Consider the following 6,362-nt stretch of genomic DNA (forward strand, 5'->3'; position numbering starts at 1 on the left):
ACCCAAAAGTAGTATTTGTTTTTCTGACTTCATCTGTGTTTGGTCAGTTTTAGCCTTCTTGGATATTGCGCCTCATATTTTGAGGAGCAAAATTTCATGCACAAAATAAAGTTATCTGTTACAATTAAGTTCTTAGGTGAACAGTTCTTGGTCAGGTGTACTAATATTTAATACCAGCTACTATGGTGAATGGAGTAGCACTTAATTATTTCTTATTTCCCATAACATCTTTAATGGAACATGTCATCCATCAGCTACCATACAATGTTTCGATCTAAATGGTTAGGTTAACCAGGGTGACCCTGGAAAGTAAAGAAATAAATGCATCAGTGAGGGTGTAGCTACTGGCAATTTGTTAAGATTTTTATAGCTTGTATAGTTAAAATTCCCCATACTATTATGAACTGTGGTGCTTTAAGGAATTAAGTATTTTCATCAGAGACGGCTCCTGTTGTGTGAAATGCCTTCAGGAGACAAACTATGCATAACGAAAAACCTTGTGAATGAGGTATTTACTATTACAGATGAGCCACAGGCTGCCTCTTAGATTTACAGAATCACTACAAAACAACACACCCACAGATGCAGACAGGATTAAATTTATTGTGCTCCTTCAGGGCTGAGAGACAGATTTGGAACATTTTATATGTAATATGGCTTGAATTAATATATGCTTTTAATTAGTCTAGCTTTCAGAAAACCTAAAAGGACATCAAATCCCCATTTGGGCACAAAGAATGTTTAGGCAAATGCACTGTCAAAGCAATACCACCATGATGCTTTTCCTAGATATTATTATGCTTTATCTCAATTAGAACTTGTATCTTATGGATGTTAAAAAGCTTGCAGAATTATTTTTCAGGCTGCACAAGGAATCATCGTATTGAAAACATGTTTTGGGAAAGCAAACGAGGCTGAGGCTAAGCATATGTTCTCCATTCTCTCTTTTTCTTTGCCTTTCCCACCATTATTAATTTTACACCTACATTGAAGATATTTTGCCCAGATATTAATATTCCTGGGTTTTCTGTTTTGCAATAGAAAAGGTCGGGAAAAATGCATAGGAAAATCTCATTGACAAAACATTTCACTAAGCCCCATGTAGATTTACTAGTCTGCATTAAGGGACCTTGTCTTCAGACTCTCTGGATTTATCATGTATACACATACAGGGTTTTAGGCATTCCAGGGGTTTCTGAGAGATCTGGCTCTTTGTGTGATCGTATGATCATCCATGTGTGAAGTGTTGTACATGATCAGAGCTCAGGGAAAATATTTTAGAATCTCAGTCAGGTGCCAAGAGAAGTTCCAGGTCTTGAATAAATTTTCCTTGTGTAAACAGACTGTCCAAGGCAAATTCAATCCCATTTCTGTTTTGTGATCTCCATGGCTACATGTGGAGATAGGGGATTTTAGGGTTATATCTATTTGGTGGGGGGGGGGCAGTCTATTATTCTTTTAAATGCTTTATAAGATTTACTGGTCTTTTGTGATCATACTTTGCTATGGTAATGAGAATAGCCTCTAGACCAAAGCTGGCCCTGAGGTCTTTAGATTCCTGAAACACTATACTAAACTGAATTTGTTTTATGAAAACTTACATGCAGCTGACTCTACTCCCAGCCTGGATCAAGAATGCTGTGATAATAGGAAGGCTGGCTGGGATTTGGAGTTAGTGTGGTTTTAGGCTAGGAGCCCTGATAAGGAGTAAGATTGATTTAGAGAGGAATGGAGGAAAGATACTGACAGAAGTTTTTGTAACATGTATCCTTGTATGAAGGTAACTGAATTTGTTGACAATCGGTAATCCATAGATTATGGAATCATAAGACCTGTTTTCTAATCCTGGATATTTCCTTACTGGCATTTTCCCCCTTGGTAGTTTCCTTAATCTCTCCAATGTTATCATTTCTTATTTACAGTGGGAAGTCATAACACTTGACATAATTATTTTAATGAGCATTAAGCACCATGAAGATGACTCAGGAATTCCAGTTGATCATTGAGGCCACTCTCTATGTGTGATACAGAGGACAATGGACCCCAGAAATACTTTTACTATATTAGGCTGTGAAATTTGGAGGACAAGAACTATGTCTAATTTCACTCTGAGTAATATTCAACACAGTGTGTAGTATATAGTGAATGCCATGCGTGTTGCATTGATTGAATGATGATACATATAGATCCATTTCCAAGAAGAAAGGAAACCCTCACAAAGTACTGTTATACCCAGTTGTGTGCTATAGAAAGGGGTATATGAAACTGGAGTCACTGGTTCCAAAATCTTCTCAACATCATACACAGGTGCAAATTCTTAGTTCACTGACCACAGTCTTGATTTTATGTATAGGACTTCTTTTCTTGCCATTCTTTTAGACACAAAATATATCAGTTTCCCATTTAGATAATTTGAGGAATGAAAAAATTTACTATAAGTAGGTAGTGGAGAATATATTACCATGATATTATGTTAATATTAAGAAATCCCTGCCTGGGGCACCTGGATGGCTCAGTTGGTTAACCATCCGATTCTTGATTTTGACTCAGGTCATGATCCCACGGTCATGGGAGGAAGCCCTGCTTAGGCTCCATGCTCAACGTGGATCCTGCTTAAGATTCTCTTTCTCTCTCTCTGCCCCTCTCCTCTGCTCTCTAAATAAACAAATAAATAAATAAGAAAAAGGAAATCCCTGTCACAGAGATAGTTCGGTACTTATGAAAACACATCTTAAACACTAAACAATTTTCTAAATTGTTCCTGATAATGTTTTATATACTTATAGAATAAATTTCTCTATTTTCCCTCCAAATAAGATTATTATGTTGAACTTTGAGTTACAACATGAAAAACCTATTTATAAAAGGTGACAGTATAATAGGTAACTCATGAAATTTGTTTCCGTTTATTTGGATGATATTTTCATGTGCACATATCTTTTTTAAATTTGAGCTTCATTGTAGTTTTTATTTTATTGGCTTCAAAACTCTTTTCTCTGTTAGCAAAGCATTACTGTAATATTGGCATATAATTAATAAAGGAATTTTGTTTCTAAGAGATGAGTAGCCATTTTAGCTACATATTTTTGCTACATAATGAGAACTGAATATGATTTTCTCCATTTCCATTTCTTAGGTCCTCTAAAAAATTTAAAAAAATTGCTCCCACTTAGACTTCAAGAATAACATAGTATAAATTTAATACTAGTTTATTTCTAAAGAAAGAAGATGTTTAGCTTTATAATTAATCAGCCAAAAATTCAGATTATTTATTTGAAACTTCTAGGCCAATATTATATAAATATAAATATATTTATATAAATACATATGAATATATATATTTGAAAACTGGCTAAATATTTGGGGGCCAGTTATTCTAGATATTACATCAACTCTTTACTTGGAATCTTTTAAAGCTTGGAAGGGTGTATGTGGACTTCTGACACTAAACAGAGTAACAAAAAGGAATACAAAATGTATCATGGAGAATATTATTGGTCACTTATGAAGCATATGAAGTAGACAAGGAAAATATCTCCTTTTTCTTAAAAGTAGATTCCTAAAGATTGAGATGGTAGAGTCTTTCCAGAAATGGCCAGACAGAGGCAAAGACCTGGGAGAACACACTCCCAACAGAACACGACAAGGAAGGATGTTCAAGGTAAAGCTCGCTCTTTCTTTCTTTCTTTCTTTCTTTTTCTCTTTCTTTTTCTTTCTTTCTTTCTCTTTCCTTTTCTTTCTTTCTTTCTTTCTTTCTTTCTTTCTTTCTTTCTTTCTCTCTCTCTTTCTTTCTAGAAATTCATCATTTTTAGATTCAAGGAGTGTGGGTGTGGACTACACCAGGCCCAGGGTTTTGTGTCTCTTGAGGATAGACCCAGTTACAGCAAATACACAGAGAAATGGTGGAGGGAAGGGGACAGTTAGTAGATGTGGTCTTGAACTTGGCTGGAAAAGTGATCATTCTCTGGGGCCAGAAATGAGGACCACTAGGAATAAAGCTGTGTTGGGGGGCCTGGGCAGGCCCAGAGGGGCAGCCCCTTCCCCTCGGTGCTCCTAACTGAGAGACTGAGGCCCCTCTTCTCAGTACTGAGAATAGGCACTTGGCTCCATCATCTCCTGCCGCACCTTCACCCTCAGAAGAGATGCGGTCCTTGCACCTTGGCTCCTTTTAAGAACCTACAGGCTGTTTTCCATTGAGCCCCTGGAAGAAGCTTTTGCCAAACTGAACTCGAAAGAGCTGATCATGATGGCACATGAAGGAGGGGGTGGCCCTGAAGATCCTCATCCTCCAGAGGAAGCTGTTAGAGCTCCCCAGTGCCTGACTCAGCTGGGTCCTCTGCAGCGGCAGCAGTCAGGTGGAGTGGGCCTGCCCGGTGTCACTTTCACGGCCTCCAGCGCTCCCGCTGCGACCTGGCCTTGAGTCTCCACCCCGTGGAAAAGAGTAGAGTGGGCACCGCTGCCGCCATCCCTGAGACATCACCAGCCACACAGTGGGCGCCCACGGGTGCCTGGTCCTTTGGTCTGAGCCCACCCAGTCATTGTTGCACCAGTGCAGAGCAGAAAAGGCCAAGGCCACATCCCGAAGGGCAGGGGGGCCCCAGCCCATCCACACTGAGCGCTAGCCTCCCTGAGCCACAGCGGCCCTAACACAGGCACGAGCCATGCTGTGACACGCGCTGAGCCTGAAGCTTTGTCCTCACCGGCTCCAGGGAGCTGATCACAGTCAGGGTACCCACGCAGCCTAGTGCCCCCGCCACCACGGGTGCGGGGAGGTCAGAAGTCCGGGCCGGACCACAAGGAAAGGTCTTTGATGGGGAAGTTACACAGCAGTGGCCGGCACAGTCACCACGGTGGGGGCTGGGAGGCCACTCCACAGGGTGCTGGTGACCTCGTGTCTCACAATCTTCATGAAGGTATCCGTGGTGCCAGTGAAGGGAGTGGGTCCCGAAACCGGCGGCACACCAGGCACCGCGTGGGCACCGGGGCAGGGGCTCCAAGACACCACCGCAGTACAGGAGGTACTTTGGCCCAGGAGAGGCTCCAGAGTCGGCAAGGGGGGCATCGGCTTGCTGGCCACCCAGGGCCGCAGAGACGCAAGGGTCCCTTCACTACATCCGCGGGTGTCCTGAAGCGAGAGGTGATCACAACCCCCGTGCCTGAGGCCACCGTTCGTTGGAGGGGCTACCTCCCCTCGGGTCCTGGTCAGCCATCTTGTAGCTTCAATGCTGGCTCTAGACGGGTGCTCACGCAGCGAGGTGCGCAAGGCAGCCCCTTGGCCGGTGCAGGGTCCACATGCCCTTTAATCTTGTTTAATACTCTCCGTATCTGAGATGCTTGTTATCCGTGAAAATGAGAATTTATCTGGGACTTGCAACCGTCAGAAAAAATCGCGGCAAATGGAGAGCTCTAACTTAACAAATTGACTGGTATTAATTACATGACATTTAGGAAAGCAGTGTTCAAATGGGAAAATTCCACGCCAGTGTGATTCTATTGAACCAGATTACAGCGACCAGCTTGCCTCGCCTACTTGCAAAGGTTTCCTAGAGATTGAGACACACCTGGGGATCTCTCCTTCTTTGCAAATCTTTACCTTTCGCAGCACCTTTCAAATGGTCTTTCATTACACTTTCCAGAAAGAAAAAAAAAAAAAAAATGAAGCTATCATTTGCTGCTTACCACTACAAAACTACTAAAATCTTACCGTCATAGCATGTTTTACTTTTATGCATGCGTTACTTTCTTCTCCTATAGAAAGATAATCTCTCTAGTGTGCATTAGACATGTCTCCTCCAAATATCAATGCCCTCTCAATTGAATCCTTTCCACCAATAGGTCCTTAACTTGCTAAAACATTGAATCGCCATTTCCCCTTCACAACCATACTTAAAAACAAAACAAAACAAAACAAAAAACAAAAAACAAAACTCTTCTCATGTTTTTTCTTACTTCACTCACTTCTTAATCTACTACTCCTGAAGTAGTTCTCCCTAAAGTTAACAACCCTCTCTATGTTGCTAAATCCAAAGGACTGATTTCAAAATTGGTCTATTTTCCTCCCATAAGCTTTCATTATGCTGTGCTTTTCTGGTAGGTTTAGTCCTAATCGTCTGGGAATTCTGTGTCAACCTCTAGTTGGTAGTTCATTTTCCTCTAACTGGTAACTAAATATTAAAAGCAAAAGCTTGTTGCACCCAAACCCATAAGATACCTAGGAATAAACCTAAATACAAAGGTAAAAGATCTATACTCTGAAAACCGTGGAACACTTATGAAAAGAAATTGAAGATGACAGAAAGAAATATAAAAACAAAAATTGGTTTAAGGCTCTCCTTAGTCCATGTTCTCTCCATAGTTAAACT

General features: G+C 41.1%; 1 pseudogene; it reads right to left on the minus strand.

Annotated features, from left to right (window-relative positions):
- Positions 1-3,742: 3,742 nt before the first annotated feature.
- On the minus strand, positions 3,743-5,210 carry LOC125924945 (probable mitochondrial glutathione transporter SLC25A39; annotated as a pseudogene).
- Positions 5,211-6,362: the final 1,152 nt, after the last annotated feature.

Source organism: Panthera uncia, chromosome F2 (assembly GCF_023721935.1).
Source record: "Panthera uncia isolate 11264 chromosome F2, Puncia_PCG_1.0, whole genome shotgun sequence".
In the NCBI taxonomy this organism is placed as follows: Eukaryota; Metazoa; Chordata; class Mammalia; order Carnivora; family Felidae; genus Panthera; species Panthera uncia.